General features: G+C 37.3%; 1 long non-coding RNA gene across 1 annotated transcript in view; it reads left to right on the top strand.

Annotated features, from left to right (window-relative positions):
* LOC121511330 overlaps positions 1–12677 on the top strand; it is an 83421-nt gene extending 70744 nt beyond the window's left edge. The window contains exon 4 of the long non-coding RNA XR_005992035.1: positions 10299–12677. This is a non-coding gene — a long non-coding RNA (uncharacterized LOC121511330). The remainder of the gene's footprint in view (positions 1–10298) is intronic.
* The last annotated feature ends 323 nt before the right edge of the window (positions 12678–13000 follow it).

Genomic DNA, 13000 nt, shown 5'->3' with positions numbered 1-13000 from the left:
CTATTTCTGCTCTACATGCAAGGGATGAACATGAGCCCTAATGACTCTGACCTTTTACTCCTAAAATCTAATCAGTTCATCACTGAGTCAGAGATGACATTTGTGCAAATATTGAAGAAACGTATTCAAAGCCCGTAGAAGACAGAAAGATAGACAACCCACTGAAAAAATGTCTTTAGCCTTCACTGACGCAGGCTCAAAGGCAAAATGATGTAGACTGAAGTATAGGTGTTTCAAAATGACATAAACTAAACAAAATTTCCAAATAAGATTTAAAATTTATCAAAACTAAGCAGAAGTTTAAAAAAGATGCAAAAAAGTGAATGAAAAGTCAAATAATGATCATGCCAATAGTTCAGATTAAATTGAACCTTGTTACCCTGTGTTTACTTCTGCTTTTCCTGTATAGAGCTGACAGCTAAGCAGGTATGTGTCTGTTCTTCTGCAGGTTGTTTTAAACTCTCCTTTATGATGCGTCAGATGTCGTATAGTCAGGCAGAACGTTGACGGGAGGTGTTGGATGAACAGGTGGAAGGTAATGAAGAGTATCACGGGTAATTGATGACCCTTCCTCAGCATTGGGGAAATTGTTGGGAGGCTTAATCTTTGTCATCAGAGGTAGAAAAAGAGAGAGAGAGAAAGTGAGAGATTGTGTGTATAAGATGGAGGGCGGAGAGCTTAGAGGCTTACTGTGTCAACTTTCTCTCTCTCTCTCTCCTGTGGGTCAAGTAAACAGCCTTGGCGGGGACAGCTCAGGGGCTGGTGTCTGACCAGCCAGGCTGAAAATGGCCCTTGTCCATTCCTGCCATGTAGCATTTCTCTCCCCAGCTGTTTGTCCTTTGTCATGGACACAGCTTGTAATAAGAAGAGCCAACATATTTATGGAGTGGCCGACCTCGCGGTACACAGGTCTTTTATCTGCCGGGCACAAAACAGCTTTGTTACTCTTTAACAATTCACAAACCCGCACAGAGGTGGAGAGCATTGAGGGGAGCATTTAGGAGCATACAGCAGGATAGTCCATGTGTTCCTTCGTGGGTGCGCAAGTTTGTTTTAAAATAAGAAATACAAGAAATGGATACATTTTTCCGCTTCAGTCACAGCGTTGCAAACTTCACTTCAAACCCTTCCTCGCCTCTGACCTTGGGGCCAATTAGGATGTTCATGGCGAGTGATTTGTTTTGCCGTGCGCGGTGGCCGTCCACTCAGCAGTGTTTATGAGTGATTAGTTAAGCTTGGCCTGAGCTCTGTGAAGAATCAGCGTGGAGTGACAAAGCAACATTCAGATGGTTCTAGTAAGGAGAGTCCAGGGTAGGCTTAGGAGTGAACTTTGGAAGCAAAAGAAATGAATGATGGAACAAACAAAGGGGTCCTTTGACAGCTCTGGTCTGTGAGGGGGGGGGTGTTTTCAAGAGGCAGGCAGGGGATTCCCATTTTAGTGAGTCAGTGGTAGGTTAACAAGTTACATTAGAGCTGCAAACAGCAGTGAAAGAACCACTTAGATCCTTTCCTTAAGGAAAAGTACCAAAACTTTTTGTTTGAAAATTCATTTTATTTGATTTCTATTTAACCTTTATTTAACCAGCTGTTGACAATACACATGTATAGAAAGTGATGAGTTGTACTTACAGTTGTACATATCACGTGTATAAACAGTAATATCATACAGTACTGCAAAAATGAATTATAGCAAAGTGAATATGTAAAAGCACCCTGCAAATGTAGTAACAGTTTCTATGCCTTTTGTGCTCTTTCTTGTGTTTTATACATGTCTTTTGCAACTTTCCCTCCCAAAAACAAAAGCAGAAAGAAGTTCCTTTCACAATGGAGCTGATGCCAGTTAAGCTGAGGAAAGCCAGGATGAGGATCATTGCATCAAAATGGTGCAAAACAAGGCCATCACACTCACCATCTATTCAGCAAAACCATACACACGGCAGCCCCTGGCCAAAGTGAGGCCCCAAGCAGACTCTGGTATAAGGCCCCCTGCACTTTAATAATAAAAATAATAAAGACAGAATGTGTAACAGCTTCTTTCCACATGCCATGAGACTGTTAAACAGCCTTCCAAAAAAGAGGCTACCTCTTTGTATTGATTTTTGTTTTAATTCTCTCACTGTTTTCACTCTCCTGAACATGGCATTAGGGATGCCCAATATTGTGATTTGCCAACATCTGATATGCCAGTATTCATATAAATGTGGTATGGATCTAAAACTTCAGTCCTTAAAACTTACTTCAAAATTGAAGGGTAAGGGATGATCTAAGAAAAAGACTTGTGAGGAACTCTTCAAACTTATTTGTACATATGGTCGTAATTCGTTGACGTTTGACGTCAGAGTGATTACGTTGTGGGACATTTTTTTAGTGCATTATTTTTGTGTGATTAATTAATCAAAATTAATATGTTATTTTGGCAGTGATGGTTGTGATGCAAGTTGCTGTTGTGCTGGGCTCAAGATGAACCATCTTGAGCCCAGCTTGTGTTAAAGCCCCAGACGGGCTGACAGAGGCGCTCACTCGCTTCATGTTGCTGTTATTACAGATATCAAACTAGTGGAGGAGAGAACCACAGTGCTTCACATTAATCACATGGGCACAAACAAGTGGCTTTTGTCTCTCTGGCTGCTCTTAAGAGTCAGAAAGAAACTTGCTGCTGACTGCATTCAGACCAAGCTGCTGTCTGTCAAATATCACTCTCCTGCACTATCAGAGGCATTGTTTATGCCTCGTATGTGCACTTCAACATAACACTTGGGTTTAAACTGGTGATAACAGTTCTGAAAAAATCCATTTCATGGGAGAAATTAACCCGTGATAGTACTAATACTTGTTTACCTCCCACCACTAGTATCAAGTGAAATCCCTCCATTTACAGTATCAACAATGATTGATATTAGATTTTGGCCCTTATCCATCAGTGTGTAAACATCTTATTATTCTACTTTTTTGTACTTATCATAATTTTTCAAGAGTTTCTAATCTTTGGGGTTAAGCCTATGCATAGAGTCTACATATCAGTCTGAGGGGTTGTAGGAGAAGAAGAAAAGAGGGACTTCACTTACAAGTAAGAAATAAATAGTTATTCAAAGTAAACCATTAGAAAAGTTTATGGATAAAAGTCACGTTTAAGTTTGATGGTTTTGAACCACAGATTTAATCACAAAACTGAAAACAAAATACTGTAAAATAAAAAGAATGATTACTTTTATAGTATTGAAGTGTAAGAAACATACTGTAAACGGGAAATACCCAAGAAAAATACTTTATTCATTCATGAATTAATTTATTCATTCATTCATTCAAACAACTGAAACTGCTGCCATTCAGACATGTAAATGTAGTTTTTTGTCCTTGTTCAAAAGCGTATAATAGCTCTGAATTCTTGTTTGTTACAGGATTTTATTTAATAAAATCCAATCTTACAAACAAAGAGTATAGTCTTCTTTGGTTTATATACTGAATTATGAGCCCCTTCTGTCTTTGGATTATATATTCAATGTATTTGACATCTCAATTCCAGCATTTTTATCAAGGTTAAAGAGTGAAAATATGACCTCTTTAATCAATTAATAGTTCATATCACATAATGGCAGTTGTCTAATGAATACTGTTAAATAGCCTAAATGCATTTTAATCCTCTCCATCAAAGCGTGATTACAAAAGATGGGTATATCAAGTGGTCCTTTCATTTGGTTAACATGATCAAATTGACTCCTGTGTCGTGAGAGATGACACCAGTGGTAATTAATTTCTCCATTAAAGGCTGGACGATGTGACAGCCATGCAAACGGAGCCGAGTGACAGGGAGGACACGATAACTTCAGCAAACTGAGATAAACCCAACCGGCGAGGAGGAGCAACGTGTAATCACATTATCCGTCTGTGGGGGAAAGCATTGTTCATTAAAATAAAACAACACAATGTATGTCGCTGCATCATCTGCATATTTGCAGATCTGGCAGATTTGGACGTGGATATGCATTTACATATAGTAATGAACTTTTTAAAATTCATTCCAAATTAGTCAAGTGAGCTATTAGAGCCTGTGGGTATTTCCACTAGGGGCCTCACTCACTTGTAGTTCCTTTTTTTATCCTATTAACTGTTGAACAAATGAAACAGAGTGATTTATTATATGAAGACGGAGGTGTTGTGATGATAAGATGTTTATTTAGATGTGCATCAGAGGAAAAGGAGAACTCAGATCAGGGCTCTGGGCTTATGAACTGATTGAGTTTACCTCAAATCTCTCTTTCAGTGGATTAATACACAAAGATAGATTTATATAAAGATGCCTGAGAGACAATAATCCTGTGTATATTGAATTCTTTTATTATGGATTTCATAAATCTGTGGCTCTGTTTTGCACCATCTTTCCGCTCTTTTCCACCTTTTCATCCAAATCATTTGTGAGTAACATACAGCATTTTAAACAACCTGTATTTTTCTCATGGATGTGTGTTATGTGAGGCTTTAATGTGTATTTGCCTGCAGGCTGTCCGGTCACCTACGGGGGGTTTTATAAAAAGTGAAACCAACAGTTTCTCCTCCAGCAGCGAGACCTTTACCCCAGGGAGGGGTCGATTGTCCAGCTTTTTCACCACAATGCTGCCATATGGAGACCAGAGGGATCAGCCATTGGCTCCCTGCCAGAGCAAAGGCAAACACCAATCCACATATGCATAGAAGTGGTCATTTAGAGCCACCACTTTTTACCATAACAACAGATGAAACACAGGAGTCATTTTGTTTCCTCTGAGAGGCATTGTTCCCACAGCTCACCGCCCCTTAAGCTGGCTCCGTATGAGGCAGGATAAACTTAGGGGCCCGGGCCGCGGTGTAAATAACAAAGACAACCTCACTTACATGCTTCCTAAATCCTATCGAAAGATGAAAAGAAAGAAGAAAAAAACACTTCATTTCCTCATCTGCTGGAAATGAGCTTAACACGAGACAAATGAATTTATTGAAGTGGCTGTCCACAGTGTGTGTTTGTGTGTGTTTTGGGACTCCATGCTATATCATTTGGAAGACTGATAGCTTGAAATGCTCCAGTTGTTTTACAATTTTAATTTTAATCCGCAATAATCAACAGCATGTAATCATATAAGAGGGTTTTAGCTGCAATTATGCTCGCAACTGTCGTGATGGACACAAACTAAATGAGCACTGTCCTAAAGGAGCTGCCATCAAATATGATTAACTGATACATTTAGGGATTGTTTACAGATGAATTTTAATTCAACAGCATTGTCCTAATGGCTTTGTTTGGAGAAAATGGGTTCACTTCCACATAAGATGTGAGTCGAATTTAATATGGTACACATGGAGGCAATTTCCAACTGTAATTTCTTTAAAATTATGAGGACAAGTGCTATATTTTTGTAAGTTATAAACAAATATGCCCATTATACAGTATGTTAGCATAACCTTCGCTTACATTTTCCAGACAGAATAATTAGCAGTTCATCCTTCTAATATAACAGGCTTGAACTGATACAGCTGGCAAAAAGACACACGAGATTTCATTTAAAATGCCACAACTTTATGTAGACTTTATGTAGACAATCAACTTTTCATTAGCAGTTGTCAATGTTCTCCTTTTTGTGGATTCATTCTTTTTATCACTAAAAGCAATGAGCCAACTGGACATTTTGTACAGGCTTGAAAGTGGTTTAGTGTGAATTTCCGAGCTGGCCAGCCAGTCAGGGAGCTACTTAAGAGCAGCAATATTGTAATAATGACTCGCTGATGGGAAGGTAGCAATGAAGCTGAACTTCTTACATTCCTCTGAAGCTGCATGATTATGACTTTCAAGGAATAAACTGTAACTGCAAATAATCTCAGAATCTTAACACCTCTTAACAACCGGGCTAAAAAAAAGAATAAGAGGGATAATTGTCACATACAGGAAGCCTAACTGTCGACAAGTATGTGTACATCTTGGCCAAATGAGTCATAACAGTTTTTTTCATCAGGTTCTGGTCAATCTTTTGTCGCTATCTTTATATAAAAAAGGCTGGGTTTCCCATTATAAAGGCTTAATTTATCAAACTGTTAAGAAACTAAGTAAAATATCCAAGATTAATGGAAATAACCAAACAAAACAAACAAAAATTAACTCATTATCAAGGAAAAGCTAGTGTTGCTCTCTAAAGATAATGGCATGAATAGGTTGAGATTTAGAGATAACAACCACAGTTTATTCATTATTATTGGAAATGAATTATAATGAAAAGCTTGAATGTGTGTCTGCTTTGGGCTTCCATAGAGAATATTTGAGAAAAACACATCCTACTTGATGTTTTATGAAGATCGACAAGTTGTTGTCTTAAAAAATTACACTTCAACCAAAATTATCTGATTATAATTGAAAACAATGAAACTAAATTTATGGATGCAGGTCTGCTTTGGGCTTCCATAGGAAATATTTGAGAAATACATAGCCTACTTAAATCTTTATGACTTTGGATAAGTTGCATTCTTACGGTTGGCAATCCAAACCAAAATGTTCTGAGTATTACAGGAAAAAAAAAATGAAATAAAATAAAATGTTCTGATTAGGGCTGCAGTAATCGATCCATTTTGTAATTGAGTACTCTATTGATTCTTCTTTCAATAGTACTAGACAATTAGAAAAGAAGCTGGGCCCCTTAAATTAACTACTGTTTTTTTTAATTAGTAATAACAGATTCTCTAAAGAAAATATATTGTTCAAAGTGCAATGAAGTTAAATAATCACATAAGATTATGCCATATTTGGGGTTTTAGGGATCCTCTCCCAGGAAATTTTGCAGAGTTTTTACAGAGTAAAATAAAAAAAATGTATGCATGCATGTCTGCTTTGGGCCTCCATAGAGGTAGTTGTCATTCTTACAAATGACACACCAACAAAAATGTACTTGTTTTCATGGGTAAAAAAACTAAAATAAATTGTGCAGTTGTGTTCAAATTTGGGCTTCCTTAGAAACTATTTGAGAAATTCATATATTCGAAGCTTTTTGGGCTGTTACAGTCTTACAAACGACACTCCCTCAACAGTCTAGCCATCATAATGTGAAAAACAGTTAGATATAAAGCATGGATACATGTCCACTTAGGGCTTCGGTAGATGTTTAGTCATCCAAACATAACTTAAGATGTATGTAATTTTAAATGATGTACTAATTTATGTTTGGTTAAGAGGTTACGTAAGCTTATTCTGTTGTGTGTTCAGGTGACTACAGCAGTTTCAAATGATAACCATAATAAACATGACATAAAAGTAAAGATTTTAACTAGCATTATCTTGTGGGCGAGAGAGTAATATTTGAAAACTTCCATGATTTAATTTTGCCATCAGCTCTCTGTTTTAAAACTTTTGTGAAGGTCACTAAGGTGGCCACAGTTAGACTGGAAAAGCTTCTTTTACTGTTTCCATTAACTAAATAATAATACCACACCAGACTATGGAGTTATCTTTATAAAAAGGATTTTGCGTCATTGACGTGATAAATGTAAAGTTTATTACTAGTATATATTGATGTGTGCTGTATATACGTTAACCAGTTGAATGGATTGATTGTTCGTCTTTGATACTAGAAATAGGAAAGTGTTATGGTCAAAACCAGCCAGAGGTCATTTTCTCCTCCTATAAGTTCAACCTTGATTTTTAATGTGAGCAGGTTATAGTAAATCATGGTTGCCAGCCAAGTTTAGTGCAGAAATGTAAGACTCAAACTTGGTGTAAGTGTTTGTCAGGGGGCTCGCTAACACTCTGTGTTTGAGCCACATCCAATCTCAATGAAATATTATCCAGTGTTTTAATATCCAGAGGGTGTCGGGTTGGAGCGAGACGCACTCAGCTGCTTCAGTATAACCAAATGTTACAGTATAAAACAGCGTGTCGCGTCGCTATTTGACATGCTGGAATGAGATTAGATGGAATTCATTTCTAAGTGAGGGGAAATTACAAGCCTGTTGGTAACCCCCCTCCCTCCAAATACACACACATGACAGCAGCCTGCGCTCACCCCCCACCAGTGGTCCAACAAGGGAGGGTTAGTCGGGCATGAACGCTGACATGAACAGGGAATGACCCCACAAACCACATCCGTATCCACCTTCAGTTCAGCAGGAGGAAGCTGTGTTGTTTTAAAGGTCAGATCAGCCTGAGGTCGCACAAGCATATGTCTGCTGCTCACAATGCACAGATACAATGTAGGCAAAGTGGAAAACTTTGAAATGGGAATTTTTTTTACTTTTAAGGAAAAAGACAAATATAAATCTGAAAACAACCAAGGGAGAAAAAAAAAAAACCCAAAAGCATAGCCTGGCTTCCCCATCAGTCACATCACTTAAAGTAAAAAAAAAAAAAAAAAAAGAAGTTTAAATGATGTATTTAATGAAGAAATTAAGATGCAAATTAAGTTAACAAAAAGATGCATTAAAATGAGATAAAAACATACTGTTTAGAATAATAACAAAATGATGAAATTTTCAAAAATATGAAAACAAAAATAAAGATAGGAATCAGTGTCTACATAAAATGAAGGAATATGGTAAAATGAAATTTCCAGAAATAATAAAATTAATTTAAACTAACAAAACAATAAAACTAAAAATAACAGAAAAAACTAAAAATTAAGTTTTATAATGAAGAAAAAAGAAATAAAAACACAGTGACAATAATAATAATAGTAATGAGAATGAGCATAATAATATTTATACTCACTTTAAAGAGTTTTTATCATATTTATTACTTCTTTAATTATGATTATCTTCTTGTTATTGTAGATATAAGGACGTTAACGTTTTATTAGAAGCATTTCTAGATGTATGAAAATAAAAAAATTAAACAATAATACAAATGGTAACAGCAACCTTTTTAATAGTAATTAATGGCCTCAATTTTTTATACTTTTATTGTGCTAATTTTAAGTGGTAATTTTAAAAAAGTTGAACTTTTTTTGAGCTGAATAAATGCCACAGATCTCCTTTTTTAAATTTAACCTTTATTTAACCTGAAGAGAACTGCTGAGATTAAGATCTCTGTCACAAGGACCTGGCCAAGAGGTCATTAGCACACATCATAATAAATAACACAAATCAAAGACAAACAATAAATTAAAAACAGACAATTAAGGTGCAGAGATTTGAGATCACATTAACAATTTAAAAAACAAAGGCACTGTTCCACGGTCTTGGGTTGTCTATCATTTTAGATGGAACAACAGGATCCAAGTGAAATGAGTTCTGACTGTTTCACATCAGTCTGGAGAGTACTCCATGTTAAGGGGACGGCAAAAGTGGTTTTCAAGTAGTCTCGACTTAGGAGTCATCTCCACCTCAATGAAAATATGCAACCCAAACTTCCATAAATGTCAAATTTATTTCATGAAAAACATTGAATTTTGGACCTTTGGTAGAACAAAACATCTGACTGAACAAAGAATTGGGGCAAAACAGACAAGTTTGAAAGTGCTTCACTACAGAAACCTTTTTAGAACATGCATTTTATTCTACTCAGTTTTCTGTGGTTACGTCAATGTTGCTTATTTTCCTGAGATCTTTAAAAGAAATTCACCAACATTAATGAGAAACCTGGCTCTCATATCAAGATAATGAGATAAAACCAAAGTTTACTTGTTATCACAGCAAACTGGAGTGAAATAAAATGTCATATGTCCTCTTAGGGCTTCTGTATCATGGAGTTTACGCCACATTTTTTTTTTGCCAGGCACTTTCTCACGACCCACTTGTAACAGCCCCGTGACCCACTTTTGGGTTCTGACACACCCGTTGAGAACCACTGCACTAGAGCACTTGTAGTCTTTCAAGCTATGTTAATGGGCGTTTACAAGCTAAGCTGCATCACAGACTCCTAGATGGATGTTTTATATCACATAAAACTCAACAAAGAATATACCTAACGACATAAAAAACAAGTCTAAGACCAGTCAGTACAACAACGATATTTTTAGAAAATAAAACACTCTAAATCAGGGAAAACAAAATCAGACTACAAGCTTGAGTCTGCTCTAGAACAATCTAAGCCTGGCTTTGAAAGGTATTCAACACATTGATGCTTTGAATAGAAAAAGATGATTGGCCAAGTGATGATGTACAAAAGTGCCCCTTATCTGCCCACTTTTGTTTTGCTCAGTGCTTTTTAATGATAACTTCCGCTAAGCACAAGTCAACAGGGAGCCACAATAAGTGAAGTGTTCCCTTCAATAAAAACTCTTTATAATCCTCCAAACAAAACAAATGCCTCCTGTTAAGCCACTGGACTTTTCTGCTCATTGTTCTTACAGGGCTTTGACCACAGAGAGGCCCTTGACATTCTGATCCTTGAACACATGTCTCGGGCTTTCCAGCACATCAGGATGACACCTCATGAAAGGGGAACCCCACCTTTGGCTTCTCCTGGAGAACAACACGTGTCAGCGGCCCCCCGTGCGCCCTGTCAGGGGGTGAAGAGGTTAGGCGCTCTGTGCGGCCGCACACATCCCGGCCTTCTTGAAGACCACCATAATGACTGCTAATTACGCTGCCATCTGTGGGGTGGGCTGTGTTATGTAGACACCTGTTCATTAAGTCGGAGAGGGAAAGTTTTCTCTAAGAAGCACTTGAAAAAGACTCAGAAACTCTCCCGCTTTCATGATACAGAATCTTAAAGTGATTATTTTAAGGGAAGAAACCACCCAGGTCCGCATTAACCCACATACTTGTATCAATAAAACTCCTGAGCATGCAATAATTGAACACCTCTGCGCCGCTAATGATTGAATGAACTCTGTGTGATACCTCTCCAGCTTCAGGAAGCATCACCAAGGTTAACCAGGCCATCGGGCAGCATTAGTGGGAGGGTGTTTGGAGGGGAAGCCAATAAAAAGCTCTCAGATATCTGCTGAAGGGGAGCACAGCCTGTCAATTCTGTGGCCCTAAGAGCTGATCTGCCATTACCGACTCACAAAAGACTAATGAGAGCCATTCTGGTGCCAGCACCTTGAATAATATGTCGATACTCATTCAGCCTACATTGAATGCTACCTTTTTTATTTTAACTTGATGTGAGATGGATCCTCCCTTATTTCTTTAGAATATAAAGCAGTTGGCAGACTATGTGAGTAACTAATGACATAATGATAATAACTCAAACAGGCACTGCTTTAGAGGCTCAAGGCCGGACATGTTAAAGCCGTCTCCCCTGGACACATCCATCTGATCCCTATCTCTTACTTAAAGATTTACACAAACAGATGATTGCAAAGCATCACATATTTCAACATTTTATCTGTAAAGCTTATGACTCCATTTAGCTTCAGATCCTCCTAGAGCGAGCCGGCACAGCAATCATAAACCCAGAGGCCAATTAGGATGGTGACGGATTGATTTTGGAAGATAAATTTGGGATGTAAAAGGTTGACATAGCTGCTGTGTCTCTTTCACTGCATGTGCGGCTCCCAATTAAGTGAGAAGAGGCATTTTTTTCCCTTCTCTCTCTCTCTAGGATCAGAGTGTCTCCCTGACAGATGAGCCACTAATGAGAGCAAATCTCACTAAATCCTCAAGAAACATGATGAATTGAATCATGTTCACCCCGTTCATTTGTTGTGTTCACAGATGAGACAAAACGCAACATTTATCTAGTCAACAAATAGCAAATGAGTAGGTGTATACATCGTTTCATTCAGTGTCTTGGCTTCTTAGTATGATATTAAGCTCGGAGACTCTGGCTGAGATTTGTACTATTCCTTACACTGTTTTTCTTTTAATCCACCTTATCTGTGCAGAAACATCATATGGAGGTTGAATGCAGACATATGTTAAGTCCTGAGGCCTCAATCTGCCTCCCTCCCTAATATTTACAAGACAAATTACGGCGGCTATCTCTCTCATTATCTCACTCCAAACCCTCACCATATGTATCCCTATTATTAGACAACGAGCAGAAGATGGCCTATTTTCAAATTTAAATTACCAAGTCTAACCTTAATTGGTTAGAAACGTTGTTTAGTGGATGGTATCAAAGTCGGGCTTATGAGAGAATCCGACAGATGGCTTAGTCTTATGACTTGTATTAACACCTTCGAAGTTTAATGAACTGTTAATTGCTTTTCTAATACATAATGGGACCATTGGAATACAAGCGGTAATGCAAACAGATTAGTATGTAGACGACGGGTAAACACCCGTCCTGTTCAATGTCACCTTTAAGTACCTTGAAAAACAAAAACAAGCTGAAGGACACAGACAAAAATACCAGTCTTACAGCTGATGGAGGTATTTTAAGGTGCATGAATCATTTTTCACTACAAAATTGACCTATTTTAATACAAACTTAAGAAGAGAATATGACTTTTTGATATGAATGTGAATAAATATGGGGCTTTTTTAAACTTGAAGTACTTTTTTAAAAGAAGTATTTGCTAGTTTCTAAAAGCATGTATTTTTGACCCACTTTAGGTACACTGTCACTGTATTCTAAAAAGAACTAAAGTGATAATATGTGCCAAAGTATTTGCCTGTTTGATTTTAGGTAAGTTGCAAAGGTCAGGTTGTGTGACCAGTGTTTCAGGTGGTGAAACTACAGGTATCATTTAGGGCTGAGCAATAAAGTTTTTCGCAAATCAAGATTTTGACAATTGAAAATCAAGACTTTCTGTTAAACTTTACTGCTGTTATACCAAAGTAAAAGCTACTGAAAGAAGCTTTAATTTTATGCTAGTTCTGGTAACCCCATAAACCAAATAATCTATTTTTTCTTACATATTGCTAATGTGTAACCACAGTGTTCTCAAATAAAGAAAAAAAAATCCTGCTCAGTTTTAATAATCATATTCATTCTGAATACTTTCAGTAGAAATTGAAATTAAAAGAGGTTTTGGTCTGCTTGCCAACATTTTTACCTGACACTGGTTCTGTAGCAGAGATGACGAGAAATCAGATACAGTAATGATCCATATTCCTCTGATGCTCTTGTTTACTTGCCTACATCATGCAGAGACTTTAG

This window comes from Cheilinus undulatus, linkage group 6 (assembly GCF_018320785.1).
Source record: "Cheilinus undulatus linkage group 6, ASM1832078v1, whole genome shotgun sequence".
Classification (NCBI taxonomy): Eukaryota; Metazoa; Chordata; class Actinopteri; order Labriformes; family Labridae; genus Cheilinus; species Cheilinus undulatus.
The sequence above is the reverse complement of the archived record's forward strand: the minus strand, read 5'-3'. Positions and strand labels throughout refer to the sequence as shown.